The sequence below is a fragment of the Nelusetta ayraudi genome, unplaced genomic scaffold, assembly GCF_046127955.1.
Source record: "Nelusetta ayraudi isolate G7.1 ecotype Tasmania unplaced genomic scaffold, CSIRO-AGI_Nayr_v1 ptg000023l, whole genome shotgun sequence".
Taxonomy (NCBI): domain Eukaryota; kingdom Metazoa; phylum Chordata; class Actinopteri; order Tetraodontiformes; family Monacanthidae; genus Nelusetta; species Nelusetta ayraudi.
This window is the reverse complement of record NW_027466073.1, coordinates 1226227-1251057: the sequence shown is the minus strand read 5'-3', so window position 1 is coordinate 1251057 and position 24831 is coordinate 1226227. Positions and strand designations below refer to the sequence as shown.

The window sequence follows — 24831 nt, the reverse complement described above, 5'->3', positions numbered from 1 at the left end:
TTAGATCTCCGTTCCCTCTCCGTGTGCGATTTCGGGAGCGAGCGAGCGAGTGAGATAGAGAGAGAGAGAGAGAGAGAGAGAGAGAGAGAGAGAGAGAGAGAGAAACGGTCTCATGTCCTCCTGCCTCTTCTGCCGTCATCCATTTCTTTCCTTTTTTTTTTTTTTTAACTGAAGCCCACCTGTTCTGTACGTGGCTGAGGCTGCCAGAGCCGCCGTGTGACTGGGACGTGCACATGATCACAGTGTTATCGCTGCCGTCCGTCCGGAGCTGTAATGAAACACTGGGTGCAGCGGCGGCTCTGATAGAGCCGCAGGGTCACATTAGTGTCGCCCTCCACGAGCTGGACAGGTTGTCTGTGGCTTTGTGTCGTCTCCCTCATACTTATTAACCGCCTCTGTATGTGTGTGTGTGTGTGTGCGTGTGCATGTGTGTGTGTCAGTGCAGATGCAAATAACAGATGCAGTAACGTATAAAAAGTGGTTGAAAGCATTTTTGACTTGGCTAATTTGGCTAATTTCTAATTTGGGAAGGGTAAGAATAGATAGATATATATATGTATATATGTATATATATATATGTATATACCATGCAACATAGTGTCTAGTATGATGGGGTTTTATTATTACTCATAATACTCCAGGTAAAAGGAAGCAGCAGGTACAGATCGACGGACAAAACTCTGTTTCACCAATTGATTTTTGACCACGTCACAGCAAACTTGCTAACGTTTGTTCCTCCCGCCGTCCTCCATCATGGCCTGTGGGTTTCAGCATCAGTTGCATAACCGTGTCCTTGGTCTCCATGACCGTTTCCCCCCCCCCACTTCCGGCCGCCCTGAAGGTGCGTTCAGTTTGCAGAAAAACCGCCGAGTGAAACGGCGGCATTTTGAGATTTACAGGTGACCCGAGTCACTCCGGCAATTATTCCTTTCCCGCCTGCCACTTACATCTTAGCGGCCTCTGTCAAGTCATCTCTCCCTCCTAGCAGGCAGCCGGCGATTGCCTAATAGCAATATTATAGACGTCAGTCTCTCCGTTGCTTTCTGTTTCTCCTCCAGGAGACACCTACTCACACACACACACACACGCACACGCACGCCCGCACGTCCACCGCTGCACCGTCGCATACTGTACCCCCCACCTCCCCCCACTCCCCTCCCCCACACCCACCATCCTCCTCCCCCACATGCTTTTTCCATCGGGGAACTGAAATCATGTTTTCGCCGAGCGTATTACATCGCCGGCTTACGACACGTAGCGCCTGCGATGCCTGGAGTCTCTCTTGTGTACGTGCATCAGCTGCAATTATAATTTAACAGGAAAGCACATCCATTCACACGGCTCCGGTGTCCCCGAGCAAAAATAACAAGCTCGCCGCTATCGCTCACATCTGCGGCTCGGCGTGATTAAATCCAAGTCGCGCGGTGAGTCGCGGGGGCCACTATTTAAACTGAGCGCCCGCTAATTTATAACAAATGGCTCCTTTATGCTTTCACCTTGTGTTTGCAGAGTCACAATTAGCTTCAAGCCAACCGTCCCCCCCCACCGAATGGATTTCTGTCATTCAAACGATTCCCTCCGAAAATTGGGAAGGCCCTTTTTTTTTTCTGAACGGGCCGTGACAGTCGCGCTCCGTGCAGCCCTCCGGGCTCTGCCAGGTGTTCAGGAGACTCGGCGGCCAGATTCACAGCGCGATGGTCCGGCTTTTGCGGTAGAAAACCAGCGGAGACAGGGACATCGTATCCACAGAGAGCGCATGCAAAGGTGAAAAAGTAGTGGGAAATGGAACAGGTAGTGACAGGGCTGCACCCAATTGATTTGAAGATATTTTAGTCGCTCATTACTTAAAAAATGACACCCGGTTCTATTCAAATACGCCTCATTAGAAACAAAAGCTTCTGCGCAAAGACTTTGCGCTGACTTCCGCACGTAGTCTGTCAGACATTAAGACCAATCTGCAAAATCCAAGCTCTGGTTCCGGCGTCAGAGTGGACTCTCTCCCCTCTGAACAACTGATGATTTTTTTTTTTCTTCATGATTCTAGATACAGAAATATATATTTTAGAAATATACCAGATGATGTGACGATTTATATATATATATATATATATTTATATCACATGTAACATGATATGTGACATGATGAAAGACTGACAGATCCCCATCATGACAGCCAAAGTCAAAGTAAGACAGAGGCATCGTATTTCCAGCCGTGCCGTGCACAGAACTCAGAGGACTGGAAATTACACGAAGGTCCAGGTTGTGAGGATTGTTCTTGACACACAACCAACCGCATGCGTATTCACACCGAACAATCTAGAGTGCAATTTGTGCCCCCGATTCCTCAGTTGCTACATTTATGGGATTTTTGATTGGTTTTTTTTTTGTATATCATTAGTGCAAAACCCTCTGTGGATGCGATGCTGAGGTTGGTGGAGATTACCGGTGAACTATTGTCGTAAAAAAAAAACAAAAACAAAAAAAAACACCTTCATTTATGGCTTCGCTCCGTTCTCTGTTGATCCGGCCCTCAATCATCTGGGCGCTCTGCCTCCTATTAATTCAGAGGAATTAAAGCAGTTCAACCTCCAATCTCACACACACGCGCTTGGTCGGGCTAATTTAGCTGCTGTTTCTTTTTTTGGTTAGCTGCGCTTTGCTGGAATTATATATCGAATCGAACGCTGCTCACCTGGCCGAGGCCCCTGCTGGCCTTTGTTTTTGTGCTGACATTTAAGGGATTGTTTATCCCTCAGACAAAACACAGGCAGCCTCATAATCGTATTTCAAACAGGCAGCAACAGACAACTAAATTAAGCCAACCATAAAAAGCCTGATGTCGGACATGCTGCTTCCTTATAAATCTGAACAGGGTGGGTGTGTCGTGGGGAAAGAAAATCTTGCGGAGCATCTTTAACCAGTAAGGGAGGTCGTAATTGCTTGAATCTGATTATTCAAATCCAAAGATTATGATGATGTGAAACCTGATAATTGGCCTTTTGCGTCTGACACGGCGGCGTGAGCGTCGGTTGTGGCGTTGCAGCTTGAAGACTCTGGCTACCTTCGTCTTGGCCGGGCTCCCAAGGCGGGGTGGCTCTGCTCCTGTGGAAGGAAGGGAGGAAGGGAGGAAGGAGCCCGGTGAATGTGTGTGCATTGCTGTAGGCAGCTGCAGGCGGCTCATCCCTGCGCCTCTGCTCCCTGCAGCCAAACTGGGACTGCTGGGCTAATCTTGTTAAGGACGGATGTCGTTATTGTGCGACTGGATGTGCGTTTGGGCTTCACGCTACGCTCGGAGCACACGTGGGCAGCGGGCGGCAGACACAATGCGGAGGGAGTTTGGGATGGAGAGAGGAGTTGGTGAGTAAGTGTCTATTCTGGGCACTTTGACGATGACACTTCTCCAGGCCTCCTCCTCCACCTCCTCCTCACTTCTCCCAGAGGTCCTCCTCTGGTTCCTCTCCTCCTTCTCCTCTTCCTGCTCCTCCTCCACATTTTTCTCTTCCACCTGCTCCCCTCCTCCTCCTCCTCCTGCACCTCCTCCTCTTTAGTCATCCTCCTCCTCATTTCTCCCTGAGTTCCCCCTCTGGTTCCTCTCCTCCTTCTCCTCCTCCTCTTCCACCTCCTCCTCTTCATTTTTCTCTTCCACCTGCTCCCCTCCTCCTCCTCCTGCACCTCCTCCTCTTTAATCCTCCTCCTCCTCACTTCTCCCTGAGTTCCCCCTCTCTCCTCCTTCTCCTCCTCCTCTTCCTCCTTAACCTCCTCCTCTTCATTTTTCTCTTCGACCTCCTCCACTTCTTCGTCGTCCTCCTCCTCACTTCTCCATGCGGTCCCCCTCTGGTTCCTCTCCTCCTTCTCCTCCTCCTCCTCCTCGTCCTCCTCCACATCCTAACTTCCCCCTCAAGGTCAAGGTCCTCCTCTGGTTCCTCTCCTCCTCCTCCTCCTCTTCCTCTTCCTCACTTTCCTCTAAGGTCCTCCTCTGGTTCCTCTCCTCCTCTTCCTCCTCGTTTTCCTCCTCCTCTTCCTCACTTCCCTCCAAAGTCCTCCTGTGGTTCCTCTCCTCCTCTTCCTCCTCCTCCCCCTCCCCCTCTTCCTCACTTTCCTCCGAGGTCCTCCTCTGGTTCCTCCCTTCCTCCTCCTCCTCCTTCTATCCGCTACCCAGTGCATCACAGTGACAAAGTAGCCCCTGGTAAACACTGGACGTGGCATTTACTCACTTCTTGGTGTCCATAACAGGTATTGAGGAGAATGATTGTCATTACTGCGGCGGCGAGTCGCTTACCTCAATCAGAGTGCGACTCAAATAACTATACATGGAGAATCGATGGCTCCATCCTTTCACTCTTCACTTTCTCAAGATGCAACCGGCTCTGGTATCAGGGTGACAACAGGCTGTGGCTTTGACCTTTTGCACAAATGAATCATTTCAGTGTGATGATCCCTCTTGCTGCGAGAAAAAAAAGGCAGAAAAGAAAGAAAGAGGTAGCTGCTGAAATTATAGCCAAGGTGGCTGGAATGTAAAAGGGCAGCACCCACACACACCCCTGAATTAGGCTGCACCTACAGACGTACCTGTATCCTCTAATGGTGTCTTTGCCCTTTGATTCTGTGTCACATATCCAGATGCAGCCTCATTGGTGGTGAAGGTTGACCATGAGCAGGTGGCTGAGATAAAAAAAAAAAAAAAAAACTTTTTGCGTGTGTCCGAAGGTGATTCATCCTTTCATCCAGTTGGATCCCGGGGGGGTTTGGGGGGACAGGGGGGAGGAGCACGTGCATGAAAAAATTCAAAAACATCATCATATGAAATCCAAATGAATGATTAATGTCGAGTGTGACTGGTGCTTCGGCGTGTGTGGGATGTGGAAATTGGTCTTTAAATAAAGTGCTGTTGTGCTCGTGTGTGCTCGGTCTGCATCCGGCAGCGTGCTCGACGAGGGACACGGTGTGTTACTGCCCCCGCTTCACTCTGCTGCTTCTCCTCTCGCAGTGGCAACACAATGAGGTGTTGAGGGACGCCGCGCTGCATCAAGAGTACCTGAAACATGTGAAAAGCTTTCAGGAAGTGGAGGCTGTCCGTTATGGAAGAATGGCTAATTGTCTACACCGGAGCCCAGCTGCCTGCTGAGGTTTTTTTTTTTTTTGCTTGTGTTGCTTGATTGGACGTGCACGAAATATATGGACACTTTTTTTTGTGTTGTGTCTTTATAAAAGCAGAGCTCCAAGAAAAACTTTTGCCATTATGAATAATAGAACATCCAATTAGAGCAATGTCACGGCAGATGAGTGTGATAAAAAGGCACGGCGCTGGTGCTCATGTCAGAGAAGTGTGAACATTAAGTTTTGTTAGCCAAGTGGTCGACTGAATCACATTTCATCACGTCCGACGTGCTTCTTCTTCTTCTTTTTCTTCTTCTTCCCTTTGCGAGGATTTATTGAACAGTTGCATTGTTTCAATGCGCCGCTGCCACATTTGCGCAGGTCTGTATTTTATGAGTCGATGACGGCCCCAGTCGATGCCCTGTACAGTTACGTACCAATGAGACGATGCACTCGTGATTTTTTCATTTTGCAGGGGAGGAATGTTGAGCCTTAAACTCGCTCGGTCGCACAGGGCGATGAGATTACGGTGCGGATAAACTAGAACTTTTGCTTCGGTCCAAAAATTGAGGCACTCAGGTGCTCTTTATACAGCCAGTAGATATAATAGTAGCATCACTCTGTTTGGTTGATGTTTCATTTTAAAATGACCACCCTTGCACGTAAACAGAGTTATAGTTTCCAGGGAGTAATAGTGTCATGTTGCCACAGAAGAGAAAATGCCACACCTTAACAGCTGTCACTGTCGGGAAGCCACCTGGGTCTGGACATTATCCATTGTCAGATGCACATGTGCACAAATGCCACCGTGCTGCAGATAAAGCACATGGGACGTGAGAGTGAACAAGAACAAGAACATGGGACAAGACATGAAAAAAGAATCCATCACTCCTGGAATGTAAGCTATCAAATGACTGCACTAACACATGGTGCATGTGAAATTGACAGGACATGTGCGTGTGTGTGTGTGTGTGTGTGTGTTCTGTAAAAGACATTTAATTGAGGACATATTTTCACAAAGTGTGTTTTGTTATTGACACATCTAACTCTGGGGTTGTCACTGGCTGTCAAAGACTTAGTGACCATACTGCACGTACACGTCATCAGTGCACTCACATACGACCTTGAGAACTTACATTTTGGTAACGACAACTTCACAGCTTCTTTTTCATCAACAAAGATTGTCAACTGTCAAGGGCTGCTTCAGTCTTTACATGTTAAGTTAATTTTAAATCACTTCCTAACAGATTATTATTTATAATAAAAAAAAGAAAACAAAATAATAATAATAATAATAATAATAATAATAATAATAATAATAACAATAATAATAATAATAATAATAATAATAATAATAATAATAATAATATATCCACATTTTAATATGTACTCTTTGGTCATTTGGCAGCTGGTACCTTTATGTGTGTGTGTATGTGTGTGTGTGTAACCCTCACATCCTGCCATGCTAGCCTGTAGGCCATCCACTCTTCCTGGTTCACCAGTTGACTTGCATGTGTGTAGGTGGCCACCAGAGAATGCACACAGGGATCATATGTCCACACAGCAGCACCCCGGTGTCTTCATTAATTAATGTCTCTGATGACACTCCACTCTTGTTTTGCTTTAATAAAGTCGTATTATCAGAGCAAAAGAATTAAAAACAAAAACAAAAAAAATTAATTGCCCTTGAAAAGGAAAAGAAGATGAAAAAGAGGCTTCTTGTTGGGTTAAAATGCAAACAAAGTTTAGAATTTTACCCCAAAAAAATAGAAGGCTGGTCTTGGAGGAAAATCCCCTCTGAGTCTCAGGAGATCACTCTGTACTCCTGAGAAGAGCAGCACTCTGCCAAATGGCACGCTGCCCTTTCATCTCGCATTCCTCCCTTTTCATCTGCATCACGGAGCCGCTGGCTGACGAGGACGAGAAGCAGCTGCGGTGAGGCAGCAGTATTTTAAATGGCTCCGCAGATTCTGTAATGGTTTTGACCTGACGCCACACCACAGCGCACCACAGCGCACCACTCCACACCACTCCACCGCACACCACTCTTCCCCACATCACACCATAGCACACCACACCACACCAAATCACACCACACCACAACAAATCACACCACATCACACCACACTACACCAAATCACACCACACCACACTACACCAAATCACACCACACTACACCAAATCACACCACACTACAACAAATCACACCACACTACACCAAATCACACCACACCAAATTACACCCCACAACACCAAATCACACCACACCACACTACACCAAATCACACCACACCGCACCACACCAAATCACACCACACCACACTACACCAAATCACACCACACCACACAACACCAAATTACACCCCATAACACCAAATCACACCACACCACACTACACCAAATCACACCAAATCACACCACACCACACTACACCAAATCACACCACACCACACTACACCAAATCACACCAAATCACACCACACCACACTACACCAAATTACACCCCACAACACCAAATCACACCATAGCACACCACACCACACCAAATCACATCACGCCACACTACACCAAATCACACCACACCAAATCACACCCCACAACACCAAATCACACCACTCCACACCACACCACACCAAATCACACCATGCCACTCCGGATCATCGTACACCACTCTGCCCCACACCACACCATAGCACTCCACACCACACCATAGCACAACACTCCACACCACAGTACTCACACCACACCTCAGCTCCGAGGGGCCACACAGAACGCACAGGTCCTCATTTCCCACCAACACCTGTCGAGCGATGATCCCATTATTTCCAGGAGCCGTCAGGTACCCGCTGGAATTACCACTTGCCTTGGACGTCAGCGTGTTTATCGGCGTCTCACTCAGCACACAGGAACACCCGAGCACGGAAACAGGAAGCCTGCTCACACACACCACATGGCAAACTCAGATACACTCAAATTTAGATACAGTCAAACTCAGATACACATTCTGTGTGTGTTTCCCGGAGTAGGCCGATAAGAAAACACAACATTATCTTGTTTTTGTCTGTGCGCACACACAGACACACACACGCGTACGAACACACACTTACACACACACACACACAGACACGCACGCATGCACACACACGCACACACTCACGGACTCACACACCCCACACATGCACAGGCAGAAATGCCGTCCCATTCTGAGTGTTTTATACGTGCTCACAGTGCTAATGTCGGATCTGTCCGATTGACCTTTTCTCCTTTGTTGATGTCCGGTGTTTTTATGAATACCGAGCTGATGTCCTTGGATGCTCAATTACCACCCGCCGGCGGTGCAGCCTCTTTATTAGATTCCTGACAATGGTCTTCTCAGTCCTCACCCAGAGCCCTGCCTGTGTCCTCTCTGTCTCTCGTGTCTGTGGTTCCTCCGCTGACCGACTGGTGCAGCCGAGTCCGGAAACAGAAGACGAAACATGGAGTTTGTGATGCTGCTGCCCACACTGTTGTGGTTGTGGTTGACGGCAGGCTTCGTTTTCACAGTGTCAAGTGTCTGCGAAGGTTCTCAATCACCCAGCCCATCTTAATGTTGAAGTTGGGACAACTGACCTTCTACACAATCACACACTCGGTGTGTGGGGATTGCATGGTGCTTTGCTTTGTGTCTCTGGTCGACACTCGCGTGAGCAAAATTCCATCGGTCCATCTTCTACACCCACTTCCTCCTGCACTCAGGGTGGCTGCAAACAACCATTGACACTCACACACACACACACACACACACACACACACACATCTACGGTCAATTTCGAGTTCCCTAATTCACCTCACATGTATGTTTTTGGACCGGAGAGAACCCACGCAGACACGGGGAGAACACGCAAACTCCACACAGGAAGGCCTCAGGAGTCCCTGGGGATCGAACCCGCGACCTTCTGGTGAGCAAAAATAACTACATGCAAGGATTGCGTCACAAATGCCTGGCGAAAAAAAGGTCTCTGTGCATGTGTAATGGGATCCCGCTCTGCAGCACTTCAGCATGTGTCGATAAGGATCACACTCCCCAGGTTCGACCGCGGGAATTAGGGCAGAGGCCGTTTGATCTTGGCGGGTTTTGCATAAAAATCACAAGTCTCCACCAGCCAAAAGGAGCTGAGTCGGCTAATTGGGAGGCGGCGCTGCTTGGCGCCGGGATGGACACACTGGATCTCTGCGTGGCGTCCTCAAGATGTCTTTGACAACGCCACAAATTACAGGAAAAGTCGGTGAATGACGTTCCAGTGGACGAGGGGGGAATCGGAAGTCCTGCGGCGACTCACATTTTAGATGTTCCGTTTTTTTGTTTTTTTTTACACGTCCAGGCGAGCATGCGGTCGATGCTCGTGAGGGGATTCTTGGCAATCGCAGCAGTCGATCAGACAGGAAACCGTTGGCTTATCGTCGAGTGTGACACGTGGTCAGCATAAGTTACAAAAAAGAAAGTACAAAAAGTGAGCCGACTAAAGCTGAGTTGTTTTACGTTGGAGCCACAAACGCAAGGAGCCGACGCAGCAGAAGTGAAGGAGGAGGGGTGTGTCGGTTGTGCAACATAATTGCTACTAATGACCATTAGGAGTTTGGTTTTCATCCTCCAGGGGCCTCAGAAAGGGCCTTTCGTCTTATCAGTTGATTAGAAGCAAATAGACGGGGGCCGGATCCTGCATATTAAGTAAACAGGGGGCTAAAATGGTGTTAGTCTATCAGGGCTGAAGCCTAATGGAGTGTCAGCGAGCTCATCCTTTGTTAATGGCCAAGCTCCGACCAACGGACAGCCGCACACAACTATTAGGGATTTGGTTTTGGTTTTTTGGGTCTTTGTCCAGGTTATTTACTCATCAACATTCTCAATAAACACACGTTCAGACGCACTGAAAACCGTCTTTCATTCTTCAAAACCGGGAGTTTGCTTTTTCCTGCAGGGTTGCAGCCAAATGCAGTAGACCTCTGAGGCACTCGTTCATGAAAAACACTTATGCTTTTCCAGCGCTGGTATCCAACTGTCAGCGGTGGCAGCAAAGTTGTTGTTCCTCTCCGTGGATTCATTTGCATTATGCAAATGAACCATTGATATGGATCTTCTTCCCTCCCGATGAACATTTTGCACAGCAATTTGCCAAGCAAGTAATTACTTATTGATAGAACGATATTACGAGGGAAATTGATGTATAAAATAGCAAACCCATCCCACTGAATGAGCAGCAAAAAAGTAATTAAATAAATAAAAATGGTAAAATTAAAGTCATCAGCCAAATGGACATGATTTATAAAGGCTCGCGCTGCTCTCGCTGCCCTCTGTTCGCTGCCACCTGGGGTTGCACTCGGGGCCTGTGACTTTGCATTTTAATTAATTCCAAACATTATTAAGTGATACAAATTCATTGTCTCACTCCAGCGCACTATGCGATGTAGTCACACAGCAGAAATATTAGCAAACGTGCTGGTAGTATTTGCACTGCGTTTGTGTAAACCTGCATGTCATTATTGTGTCATGGCCGGAGACGAGGCTCTCTCTCTCTCTCTCTCTCTCTCTCCCTTTCTCTCTCTCGCTCTTTTTTTTTTTTGCATGCAAAAACTATGATGTGAGGAGATGGTATATGGGCACGAGACCATACCGTTGGTAATAAATCCTCTCACAAAGCAGGAAAAATACAGCAATAACATTTTAAAATTCATCTAGTTCTTGAGGATGATTCATTACTAGAATTGCATGTCCTCGTGCTCCTCACCGTTGGGTTTTTATGAGCACTTGTGTACACAAACATATAAAAATTTCATAGCACATTTAAAATGATTGAGTATTTGCATTAACTAGCACAGAAAGTACCATATCTGATTAAAAAATAATAACAGGAAGAAAAAAACGTTTTGGTCTGGATGGTTTTCCTTTCTTTGCGATCAAAAGAAAATATCAAACAGTCTCTTTTTTTCCAACATTCTCACAGCTTAGCTGGTACAGCTAGGGAAGTATTTACTAAGATCCAAAGTCCCCTTATTTTGGATCTTAAAGTGCTTTACTAAACTGCTTGTGCATGCTAAGCGTGTGTCTTGTTGATTTGCATGTTGCGGGAGGAGATCTACTACGATTGCATGCGTAATTGCCAACTAATTGTAATTATAATGCAAAAAATGTTTACATACAAGCTTTTGTGTGCAATGATTGCCCAGTCAACAGCTGTTGTCTCTCGTGTAACCAGAGAGTTAACGTATGTTCATCCAAAGGTGTTTAATAAAAACACAAAACTTATGCCCACAATCATTTTCAGCTTTGGTAAATCACTGTGTGCCTGTCAAAATATTATTTTTTTAATTATTTGCATCCTCTCCACCAAATAATTTTGTGCTCTGTCAGAAACGCCCATATCTACATAGCCATCAAGCCAATAGCACTAAATGGACTCTATGTTATTTTGCCCGTGAGATGCTTTTGTTGTTTGTTGTATGTTTTTCCACATGCAAACCTTTAAAAAAAAACCAACAGGAATCTAGAGTTATTTGTGAGACAGGGATCTGAAAGTAGAGATAAAAAGAGTGAAACAAATTTATTAAGGGTGGAAAAAATAAAGCCTCGTCCAAGACCTGGCACTGTCAAACTGATTTGCTTTGCATATGATCTGCCCCCTGATGGAGCTTCAGGCGATAATGAATTGAAGGTTGTCAAAGGCGATCACTGATGTGCCTCAACTGCTGCTAACTTACTCTAACTTATCTACTGACTGTGTGAATATGGTAAGTTTAGAATGCGCTGAAACCAAGTCCTTCAGAAAAATTCTAACCAGAATTCTTCCTTGTCCCTTTAGTTTGAAGACATTTCTCTGTTTATGAAACTTCAAATGCAACAACAACAGACTGATGGCAGATACAACCATGACAGGGCTTGTATTCCATCTCTAAATTAATGACCAGCGGCATCACATGGCATCTTCTTACATGTTAGTAAGTCTCTATTGCAATTAAACATTCTAAAGAAATGCGTTTACACACCAGAGTCCTGCACTGGGTCAGGGTTTGGATCTTGGTGGGGCAAATAATATGGCAGTCGGATTGTGGCTGGATAAATACATGCACATTTTGAAAAAGGTCAACACGGGAATAGGCGTGTATGGAAAATGGATGGATGGATGGCTGGGTAAACTACAGATTACTATCTTGGTCATTATTTACTCTCTTAGGATCGCTTCTGCTATTTCGCAACGGCCATTGGTTCCGCTGTTTAAACGCATTTCAACAATACAACTTGTGATTGGACGAGAGAATCAAACATGGCCACCACCGTCTGACAGGCGCCGCGTTCAAAACAGTAAATAACTACCGAGGTATTTGAGAAGTAAGACGAAAAAACATACAATTATGGCTTTGCAATGTCCCTGATGGATTAAGTTTTCTCCTCGATGGATTCTAAAAACAGCTCGGAACTGCTGAACGTCGCACCGGTCTGGACAGAAAGTACGTCTGCGGTACTAATTGGTCTGAAGCGCGGTTTGCGGTTCGCGTGCCGGTTTGTGCGTCCCCGGGTGGGGTTGGGACCCGTGCAGGACTCTGGTTAACACATGGCTTCCACATTGTTGTTGTCAGTTGAGCCATTTCTGGCAGAGCAACATCTTTTGCTTTCCTTCCGGCTGCTGATTGAACCACGTGTCCTTTCCTTTTGCTCAGAGGAACCACGGTACATGTGAACACGTTTTAAAACACTTCACAGCCTTCACAGGCCAGTGTGTGTGTGTGTGTGTGTGTGTTTGTGTGTGTGTGTGTGTGTGTGTGTGTGTGTGTGTGTACTTTAGGGGAGAGCTTCAGACTATATGAGGCAGGCATCAATATGGTTTATATGGCAAAATGGATTTTTCAAAGTGACACGAACTCTAAAGCATTACTAAATGATCTCATGTAGCTCAACCTTAAACTAAAAAGAAGGGAAAAAATAGGAGAAACCTTGTTCAATAAAGCGACCACGATCCAGTCAGTCACATGACACCAGGCCTAATGACCAAACTCGGAGCGCTCTCTGCATTCATGTATTTTTCCAAGCTAATTGCAAGTGGAAAACAGAGAAAAATTCCCAGTTTGTTGACACTGTTGTGTTTGCTTCACCATTGCAGCTGTAATACAGAGCGTCCCCAGAGATTGGCACCTAGAGGAAAACAGAGAGGGGAGGAGGAGGAAGGAGAAAAGGGGGCCAGTGTGCAGCTGCATTTTCTTCCTCAGTAATCGAATCCCTCAAAAGGGGTCCATTTTTCTTCATCTCCCCAGGTCCACAGGACCTTCAAACAGAGCAAGCCACCAAAAGAAGGCGCCATTGAACACAATTATAATTCCAATATAGTCTTGTAAAGAAAATGTAAACAGATAGCCAGGCAGCAAAGCTGCCCCCATTTCCCCAGAAGACTGGTAATAAAGTAGAAAAGATGTAACAGCGGAATGGGCTTCTTACCCTCTGTCCTCTGCTTGCACAGGGATTGAAAAGTGTCGCCCTCCGCAATGGCAGAGGAGCGGACGCAGCGGCGTTTTTAAAAGAATGAACGAAGGAGGGAAACTCGAAACTAGAGGCTAATTAGTGGAAGTTCGCAGTAATGTGCAGAGAAATGAACGCGGCGTCGGCACTGCGCGGCGTTGTGCCGCAGCAGCGAATCTTGTCGGTGAGTCTGAGAAGCTGCAGGACAAACGTTCTGTCTGTGTCCGTCTGTCTGCAACGAGAATCACTCCTGGAGGCAGCGCACTGAATCAAAAACTGTCAAGAGGTCGGGAGTCTCGCAAGTAAAATAAACAAATTTGCAAAACAATTTTATTTGGCTTTGATTAGATTAGATTAGATTAGATTAGATTAGATTAGCTTCAGCTTTATTGTCATTGCACATGTCACAAGTACAGAGCAACAAAATGCAGTTAGCATCCAACAAGAGTGCTTGGCTGTATGTATATATATATATATATATACATATATATATATATATATATATATATATATATATATATATATGTATATATATATATATATATATATATATGTATATATATATATATATATATATACATATATATATATATATGTATATATATGTACATATGTATATATATATGTACATATGTATATATATATGTACATATATATATACATATGTACATATATATACATACTAATAATGTACATTGCCATATGCATATATCACTTAATTTCTATGAATTAAGAGATACGCACTGATTTTGATGATTGCGGTGTGTACATGAGTGCAGGGAAGTACTGTAAGTTGGTGCGGTGCAACGCATCAACACCTTAGTATCACTACCTGCTGCTACTGTCTCCAGCTTATCAGCGCGAGTGAAACTGCATGTCCACGTGAAATCCGGCGTCCTGCTCACTTGGCCCTGGCAGGAAAGGCATCAGGAGGCGGTTAGGGAGGATGACGAGCGGCCGCGCGGCTCCCCACAGAGTGTAAATCACGGGGAGAAAGAGAGAGGCATGCGTGTTTGTTCTTGTGAGAGTGTCCGTTGCACGGCTGTGTGTGTGTGTGTGTGTGTGTGTGTATGAGCGGCCCTTCTAGCGCGTCAGTCTCAGCCCGGGCCAAGACACGGTGCCACCCAGCATGCTTTGGAGAGATGTGGAAGAGAGTGGGTGTGAGATTTCTGGTGAAGCCGCTGCTGAACCGAGTCGCCCGTCTGCTGTGACACCCAGCGTGCAGGGAAGACGTCCCTGGGCCACTGCGAGGCACAGAGGAAGTGCGATTGTGCAGAGTGGCGGAAGCGTCGTCCTCGCTGAAAGTGTCACCGTGGCTCCGGCTCAGCTGTGCCTTTGGCTCTAGTTCACTTAGTTTTTAGGGGTAGGCAAACAGAAAGTACCCCCACGAGTAGACTTTAAACCTTTTTGGCTTTGACCAACCGGTCTCTTGTGGTCGCATTCTCGGTCAGACGCGTCCGTTTCATTCTCCCTGCAACCGTTCATGAGAATGAAATTTGAGAAAAAGAGCAGGCAAATGATTCTTTGGTGAAAGAAAACTGTCTGTTGATATTTCAACCAGCAGCTTGATACCAATAGAACCAGTGGGAAGAAAATAGTCTGGACTTTCCAGTTGTGCTGGTTTGACATGTTGCATTTTCAAATGGATGGAGATAGAAACAAACGTTGCAGCAGCTTCAACAGATTTATTTTGCAGCAGCTTCCAAGACATTTGAGAAATCATTGATCGTTGCAAAACCTGCAGATTGTTAAAAAGGGAAAACTCCTCATCCTCGAGTTCGATCTCTACAGTAGATTGAGAGCAAATGATTGACGGTGTTTTAGTTTTGTCACCTAAACACCAGAACACCCCTGGTTGCCTGTAGTTCAGAGTGACTAGTGACGACTGGTCACTCATAGGGAAGGCATATAATGGTGTCTGAAATAACTGAGGGCTGATATGCAGGATATCATGAGTTCTTGATTTTTCTCCCCTCCTTTTTTCAAACACACAAACCAAGAAAAGAAATGGGTCCTTGATAAGAATAAGCTGCACCGCCTTCTCCTCTCGCTTTTATGTTATGTTGCATATTTCCATTTTCAGATCTTTTTCTGTGGAAGATCTTTTTTTTGCCTCTATTATTTCTATTGTTCACTGGTGGGAGCAGCCGTTCAAAATAAGGCATCCCGGGCCAGCGTTCACAACAGTAAAATAATAATTACTTTAAAAATAAATAAATAAATAAAAATCAATCAATCAACTTTTGCTGAAAAAAAACACACACAAGTAAACAAACAAAATGTGTTTTCCATTTGTGGTTCCCCTTTTTGCTTTTGACTTGAAATCTAATGGTGTCAATGTCAAGATGAATTATCTTTCTCAGAAATTCAGTCACATCTGCATGTAAAAGGTTTGTTACACCGCTGATGAAACATTATAAAATAGATGCCCTCGCAACAACAACAACAAAAACAACCCATTGATCAAATCCGGTCTTCAATGAGAGATACAAGGCTGTGGCTTAAAGAGTTCCTTTTCACATGCAAGCACAGCCATGAATTGTAAGGCGCCGCTGGTTAATGGAAATGATGCTGTGTGGTATAGAGACAAACTGGTGGGTCTGAATGCGTTTGCGGGTGTATACTGGTATTATTGCATTAATGTGTCAGTAGCACTGTAATTTTGTTCTTGCCAAATGCGGCTCTTTTGAAAAAAAAAAAAAAAAAAGTTTAATCTTGCAATCCCAGACGGCGCATTACAATTTAGAGCGGCTGTGATTAGTTGATTCAAAGTGGGCATGATTTGATATTAGAAGAAAAATCTGAAACTTTCATAATCAGCAACTTTTCAAAGCGTATATCGTACGTATTCAGTGAGTAAAACAGTAAGCAGTAAATCAGTTGATCTGAATGTAAAACTCTTCGCTTTGGTTGTTTCACCTTCGTTGCAGTCTGTTGCAGTGCGGGAACCCAGTTCAGGCCAAAAGGCAAAGTGACTCAGAGGTTCAGGGGATTGTATAGATTTTCATTGGCTCGTATGTGCCGAGCGTGACGATGATCCTCCCGTGCTCAGGCTGCTCAGGCTTAATCAAAAGCCTCCGACGGCGAGAGTGACAGCATCAAAGTGCACACTGCAGGGGAAACACACTTTGCTCATTTCTACACAAGTCACTAACGTTTTTTTGGTTTGTTTTTTTTTGTGCGGCTATGTGCCGCATCGCCCGTGTTTGCTCCCCCCCCCCCCTTCCTCCTCCCTTCTTATAAAAAAAACATGAGCGCTCATCCCCACCATGCCTGTTGTGTTTGCGTGCATTATATCCAAAACCTCCCAAGGCCCAAAGGAGGAGAACGGAGAATTAAAATATGGGTGTGAGTGACGGAGCTGGGAAGGGGGAAAAAAAAGTTTGGGCAAAACAAATAAATAATAATAATAATAACCAGGGGGATGTGTTGTGACTAGATGGTGTTTTCAAACAGCTACTGGTGTAGCGTTTCAGTTGCTGCCATGTGGAAACATTTTTTAGTACAAGTGTAGCTCAAAAGACTACATCGCTTCATGCCATGTCCATGTGTAACGTCAACTCAATTTCAAGCATTTTTTTGCACTTTATAATTACATTACATATATATATATATACATAGACAAGTCTGTCAAAAATGGCTGTTACATTTATTTATTTTTTTCTTGTGAATGAGGTCAGGAGACACTTCAGTCGTATTTTGCGTTGGCCCTGATTAGAAAGAGGCTTAAAATCAAGAGAGCGAACAATAGAAGAATCTGTTTCCACTTGAGGCCTTTTCATAATACGTTTAATTCAATATACTTCATAATGCACATTGGAAGACTTAACGGAAAAGCACTTTATGATTGTTCAACTTATAAAGACACTGGTGGAGTGCATGCTCAGTCAGGTCACTTGGATATTGTCGGTGTAAGTATTTTCCCCACAAAGCAGTGAGACAGCAATACATATATCAACAAGTACACATTTCAATCTTCTCCCTCTCGCATTTGCAAGTTGGCCACCGTACTCAGAATGCCAGAAGATGATGATTTTTTTTATTTATTTATTTATTTTTCCTGGCTCTCCTGCAAAGTCTCTGTGTAGCCAGAATTTTGGAGTTTTCTTTTATCAAATTAAGTTTGGGGCATTCACAAAGGGAAAAGTGGTGTGTTTGGGACCAAAGTAATGCGTGGCTTCGTGCGCCGCCAAGGTTTTGCACCACGGTTTTAATTATCCATCCTTCGACGTCAACCCAGAGCTGGTTGTTGGCACTGTCCAATAGAATTTATTGGGCTTATTTTTTTCTTTCTCCGCTCCACTCAGACTTCTGTCTCGTGACTTGTCCCAAAGTGATTTCCATCCTCCTCCGTTTCGCTTGGTTGTTGTTGTTGTTGAGCAAAAAATGAATAAATAAATCCCGCAGGTTAACTGGAGCACGCTGGCACTTATGCACGACATCAAGTTTTGGAAATGAACATAATTTAACATCACTGAGGCTAGTGAGCGACGGACCTGTCAATGTTTGAAGGGGGGTTCTAAATACCAATACCTCGGGAACATCGACCTTGTATCCATTCGTCTGTGAGCAGCAACGTTTTTGCTTCGCTTTTTTGGAAAAGAAATATGAGAACCCCTTAAAATTTTGCTTTGAGGCTTTGAGGTGGTCTCATGGGTTTAACTGAGGGGGTCCAGACCCCCTTGTATTCCGCACACTGACAGTGACAATCTCACCCATAACAGAAAACTGGACACTTTCATTCATCGCAAACACTTTGTTTCTTTTTTTCCCCATTTTATATTTCCCCCTTAAAAACAAAAAGGCCCCTCGCCTGCTCTGACAGTGCAGGTCAGTGGGTTTGGCCGACCCCCTTGTGTGTGTGTCTGTGTGTGTGTGTGTGTGTGTAAACATTTTTGCCAGCATCTGGAGCCACTAAATGGATATGGGGCCGTCACAGCCTGAGCTAAAAGAACGCTGGACAGTGGTGGAGATTGATGAGTGTTTGGGCGCTTTCCCTGTGACCCCTCGGCATCTGGCAGGAACAAAGTCAGGCAGGTGTGACAGCCGGCATCCATCTAGCAGTCAGCTGGAATAGGGGTGGGAGTGGGGGCGGGGGGGGCGGGGGGGGGACATTCGCATAGAAATGCACACAATGCACACAAACAGGCACTGAAGCGACACGCTGCGGCTTGTGCTCCTTGCACATTTTGCAGGCAAGGATGCGCTCTCTCTCTCTCTCACACACACACACACACACACACACACACACACACACACACACACATGGACGCACACGCACAGGGGCAACCGACTTAAGCGTTCACACATACAGTCAGAGACATGAACAAAAAAAAGGGGCTTCCTGGCAGCTTTCAGTGTGTGTGTGCGTGCGCGTGCGTCGGCCTGTGTGTGTGTGTGTGTGTCTTTCCAGGAAAGAGTCACTTTGTGATGGTGACATCCACCGAACGTCTGCGAGCTCTCATGTCCCATCAAGGGAGACAAATGGCATGTCGGCATTTGCCACTCGTTCGCCTCGGACACGACAACCGTTCCACTTAACCGTGTCCACCCCGAGTGGGCCGAGCCTCGCAAGAAATGCCACCCCCCCTCCCCAAAGCCAAACACACACACACACACGCACGCTCATTTTGAGATGCTGAATGAGATCATGGGAGGGATATATATCTTTAACGTGAGAGTTTGATGGGTGGAAATAGGACAGGATGGAGACAGGAGATGTTTAGGCAGAACGTCACTGGAACTTCCCGTTTGCATCAACATTCACCAACTCACCATGAGCCCCCCCCCTCCGCACCCCCCACTCCAAGGCACATGACACCCCATCAATCAATCACAGGACAGACCAGGGACGGGCAAACTTTTTGACCGGTGGGGCCACAACGGGTTCCAAAATTTGACTTCGGCGGGGCCGGAGCAGCAGCAGCAGGTGGGTGGAGTGTTTTGGTGAGCCACCTCCATAGGAGGAAAAAAATATATGATGGGATGTGTAGAAAACGTGCTGCAATGTCAATCAAGCAAAGTTTCAACAAAACCAGTGTCTTTGAAGCCCCACGGTATTTAGCTCTTTATTGAAATGACTCTTCAAACACTGAACAAATACAGCTATTTTGTGACGTACTGACTATTAATATCATTTCTTCAAAAGCTTAAGGGGCCGCATATGGCCCCCGGGCCGTAGTTTATCCCATGCCATGCCTGGGCTAGACTGAGGCAGATCCGACTGCACTGAGAAGCACACACAGAAGCAGATTCAACACAGCTACAAACCTTCATAACATGCCAGAACTTTGTAAACATAGCAACCATACATTCCATGAATCAACTACAGTATGTATATATCTATATATATATATATAGACTCAGGACTTTATGCGGAACTGCGAAATATTGCCTTTAGAATATGTAGCGAAAACTTTTCCAACCCTGCCGCACTCTAATGAAGCGAGAGCAGAGCAGGCCATGTGAGATAACATGGAGCCGCCGGCTCTCACGTGCTGCGAGCCAAGCGAGGAAACCATGTGCACCATCAGTGCAAACTTGATGGGAGGCTCCACTTGAGCAGACGCACAGAAAAACACAAGCCTCACCAGCGCGACTCATCTGGTGGGGTAACACTCCTACACACACCACCACCAGTTGCGGTGAAGTCGCATTAATGCATTTTTGGCTGTTACTTTATCTTCTTCTCTGACTCTTTTTTTTTTTAAATGCAGTTCTGCCGTTGAATTGAGGAGTGCATTTTTTTTTTTCTCTCTTTTTTTGACAGACATAGTTTTACTTGAAAAGTAAAGAGGCGATATCTCTTACAATAGGAGGTAGAAAAAAAGAAAAGATGTCTTGTAAAAAAGGGCTGGTCTGGTCACGCCGCCAAGTTTTGGCTCCTTTGTTCACAGCTAAATCTTCTTCTTATTTCCAGTAAAGTCTACACAGTAAAACTACGAATTGCATTAGAAATGTGAACTCGTTAACCTCCTTCAGAAGCCTCACGTGGGTTTTTAGTATGTGTTGATAGTTTTAATATTTCTCATCGCAGCTAAATCAGCCTATGCTGCGATTTCCTGTGGTGTGTGTGTGTGTGTGTGTGTGTGTGTGAGTCGTGAGGGTGGCTTCTATCGTAAAACCGAGCAGAAGAGAAACACCGCTTCCCTTCATCGTTGTCTCCTCTCTGGGTCTGCACTCGCTCCGTCTGTGGGCTCCGAAACCAAAAGGTTTAGATTTGTCACCGCCACCTTCACAGCACAGATCAGGCACATAGAATAGAATAGACTAGACGTACTTCATTGATCCCATATTGGGAAACTACACTGCTGCAGCCCTAAAAGCAATACAGCAAATAAACTACACAGTAATGACAGTAATCACGAGAAACATTAAAGTCACTCTATATGCAAACAAACAAGAGCAGATGTGCAAGAGACGGTCTCTAGTGCAGTGGCAGGGATAAGCAAGGTTTTAGAAAGCGTTAGTGCTACATGTGGTATAGCCTTCATTTCGTACATGCTCGTGTACAACTGGGGAGTCGGACCAGCGTCACAGCCTCATTTGCTGCCTGTACAGACACGTTCCCTGAATCGTTCCCTGAATCACCTTTGTGCCATTTCTGTTGACATTTCGCAGGGGAAGAGTCAGTCAGTCAGCAAGTCAGTCAGCCAGCCAGTCAGTCAGTAAGTCAGTCAGCCAGCTAGTCAGTCAGTCAGCAAGTCAGTCAGTCAGGTTGTAAAGAGACATCTCTGGGCTCGCTGGTCCGTGGCACTCTTGTTAGAGTCCACCCTGGTTTGTTGTGAAGCATGTTTCAGGTCAAAGGTCACCCTGTCAACCGTCCTGCAGGCGTTTATTTTTTTATTATGTATGTATGTATGTATTAGGGTCAGGGTCTTTCGTCTATAGGGAAAAATGCTTTATGGGCCTCATGTGATTTTTTTTTCTTCTTTCGTATATTTAAAATCCTTCCATGTTGTTCAACGGGTACGTCCAGCCTGTCGGGCTTGTTGCCCTGAGAACAATGGCTGGACTGGCAGAAAAAAACCAAAAACCCTGCACTGGACTGACAAATCCACCAATTAAATAAATAAATATAAAATAATAAATTATACAAATGATGGTATATTCTACATTATCAGTCGTAAAGAGTGACAAACTATCCTGCAGATGCGATAATGATCATCCACCTGCCAACTCTGTTACCGCTGGTCTCTCTCTCTCACCAATCACACCCTCCAGGCGTAACCCGTTTTTTTTTTTTTTTTTTTTTTTTCTTCTCCTCCTTGTGAAAAGAAATATATTTCATTATCGTAACCTTTTAACAGTCAAAGATTGATTCTCTCCCCAGTTCTGGTAGCTTTGTTTCGTGATAGCGAGAAGCGGAGGGGATAAGACAACTTGGAAATGAAGTGACGGCAACAAGGGAATCAGGGGAAATGGCTTATGAGAGGTAATTTCCATGCCTACTCCCTCTCCTTTTTTTCTTTTTTTTTCCAGGCTGCGAAGGGAAGAGTAAATGACTTTTACTTAAGAGTATGAACACCCCCCCCCCCCCCTCCAGCACCCCCACCTCCCGCCCGCCCCTCCTCCATTTTTCATTTCACACTAGGCGTTCCGGGAGGGCTCTGGCGTCATTGCCGCAGCAGAATGTAAATGAAAAGTAAAAAAAAAAAGGAGTTGTTGAGACAGAGGATGTGATTATGGACGCGAGAGGCTGTGGATAATGCGGTGGAGGGACGCTAAAAGTAAAAGTACAGATACTTGTGTAATATAATACTCATAGCACTGATTCACACACTCAACGCCTTCACTCAAGTAACAGTAAGAAAGTACATGTATTGAAGTGTACATAAGTAAAAAGCAAACTTTTTTTTTTTTTTTTAATGATACAATACATTTGTTGATAATTTTGCAAAAAAAGTTGTGACTGAACAATCTGGACTGAACTGAGCAGAGGTCAGAGGTCAGAAGTCTTGATGAGCATCTGGATCATTTTAACAGCGTTGCTTCTCGAAATACTGTCGTTTTTTGTTTTTTTTTTCTTTTTCAGCTGCTGCTCAGCCAAACTGCAATCATTTCTAGTTCTGACCAGTGAGCCATTTTTACGCTTGGAATAAGAAAAAAACAAAACAATTATTTTCTACATTTATACTTGTCTCCGTACTGAAAACTGAACTGAACAGTGACCCCAAAGCCGAGGTCCTCTAAAATAATCGCCCTTGAAATCATCATCCACTTTTATACAAAACCACACAACAGTATAGTTCAAATAGGGGTCTTGTTTCTTTTCAAATGTATTCATTCAATTGTTACGCCGTACTCAAAATAGTTCCTAGTCCAGTATCCATCTCCACATCCTCTTAGGCGTGCGGTATGGTCTGTCCATTTTTCACAGTCCCAGGGACGCCAGCAGAGGAAGACAACAGAGAGCATCGTCCTCTCTGCCTGTCGTCTTCCCACCTTCCTTTGCCGGGTGTGTGTGTGTGTGTGCGTGTGTGTGTGTGTGTGTGTGTGTGTGTGTGTGTGTGTGTGTGGGAGGGGGTGGGGGTGTGGTTGTAGCAGCCGTCCACTCGGAGCTGATCTGACATCCTAAAGGGATGCTCAGTGTAATTGCACATTCGCTCAGACAAGCGTTGTGACGCGGCCGCCTTGCCAAAGACACCCCTCCCCCTCCACCCCTGCACCACCACCACCACCACCACCACCACCAGCAAGAGAACCAGCTGCCAAGTGCTTCCGAAAAAAGACGACGGCTTAATTGTTTTTGCCACGGCCGTTCTTCTTCTTCTCCTTCTTCTTCTCCTTCTTCTTCTACTTCTTCATTTTCCTCCCTAATCCCCAGGATGGGGAAAAAAAAAATTGAGCTGTTATTTGCATGTCTAATGATATTCAATATCACAAGGCCTCTCAAAGGAAAAAGGCGCACGATTATTAATATCGCCGATAAAGCCTCCATTTATACTTCCTTTTGTTCTAATTCCTGGACAAATACTGCATTCCAATACCTGCCTGTTAAAGCGACGTATCCCGCGGAGAGACGCGTTGGCTTTGAATGTGAGACAAGAAAAAGAGGGGAAACGACGGCGCAGGCTCTCGAGCGTCCCTCTTGCCAGCACAAGATTGCGATGCACAAGAAAAGGAAGTCATTGAGAAGAGGCTAAGAGTCTATCGGCCAGATATTGATCGGAGGATGAGATCACGCCTCCTATTCTTAGACGTTTCACACACACAGGGGTCGCGATCTCTCGTTTTTTGGCAGCCGTTGGCCCTTGCGTCTCGAAGGCCTCACGCGCACCCATGTCGGAGGAGCTGCCTTTTGCATTTCGTACGACTTTAACGCTATATGACCGCGGGGCTGATTAGGAAAAGAAAAGGCCAGAAATGGAGGAGTTGAACTAACACAAACAGATGTGCCAGGCAGAAGCTGTCAGGCCCTATTATTCCCGCCTCCGATGCAGAACAATTAGCGCGTACCTGCTGGAATTTTCCAAACGGGAGCCATGCCTGCCGTCCCAGTCTCGGCGCTAGTTGGCACCGAGACGGGTTAATTCGCGAGGCTTCCCGGGCTTTAGAACAATGCCTCTGACAGCAAGAACAGCCACGGCGAAATACATCTGCATTTATTCCCCCTCCTTTCCACGTAGAAGTAAGCCGTGCAGAATGACTACCAGCTTAACGTTCTTTCCAATTATGGAAATGTGTGCATGTCTATATATATACAGTACTTGGAGCGGTATGGAATCTGGCCGTGAACGCCACAGCGTTTACAGTGTACAGAAAATCCAAATGACCATTTAGCTCAACGGCGATCGCACTTGTTTCTTTTTAATATTTACCGCCACTGTTTCCAGCTGCGGCGCCTCGTTCGACAACGGAGAGCCGGAAATTCCCAAAGTGAACAAAGAATGTGTTGTGAAACGCTCGCCTAGGTCATTTTCCAAATGTGGGAATGGTAATGCGTGCATTTATTCTAGAAGGGTAGATGAGTGTTCTACTTTAAACTCCATTCCCATCAAGAGGGTCAGGTGGGAGCATTTTCTTTTTTTCTTTTCTCTGTTTTTTCCATGTATGCCAGGTTGGCAGACCAAGCTCATCTTTTATTGGGGGAAAAAAGGTGTCCTTTATCTCCACAGCAACCACCATTGTTATTTGTTCTTCTTATTGTTGTATATGAATTAGGGCTCGGCAAGTTAACGCGTTATCTCGTTAACTCATTTATTTATAAACGCAGACAATTATTTTATCGCGCATTAACGCATGTCGCT

The 24831-nt window shown here is 45.4% G+C and overlaps 1 protein-coding gene across 3 annotated transcripts in view; it reads left to right on the top strand.

Moving 5' to 3' along the window:
* Nucleotides 1–24831, top strand: part of cdh8 (cadherin 8) — a 117878-nt gene that overhangs the window by 7554 nt on the left and 85493 nt on the right. The window contains exon 1 of one of the 3 annotated variants that reach the window (XM_076028427.1): nt 12383–12579. The exons of the other annotated variants lie outside the window; for them this stretch is intronic. The gene's annotated coding sequence lies outside the window, so the exon portion shown is untranslated. Of the gene's footprint in view, nt 1–12382; nt 12580–24831 lie in introns of those variants that run through there. 3 annotated transcript variants of the gene reach the window in all.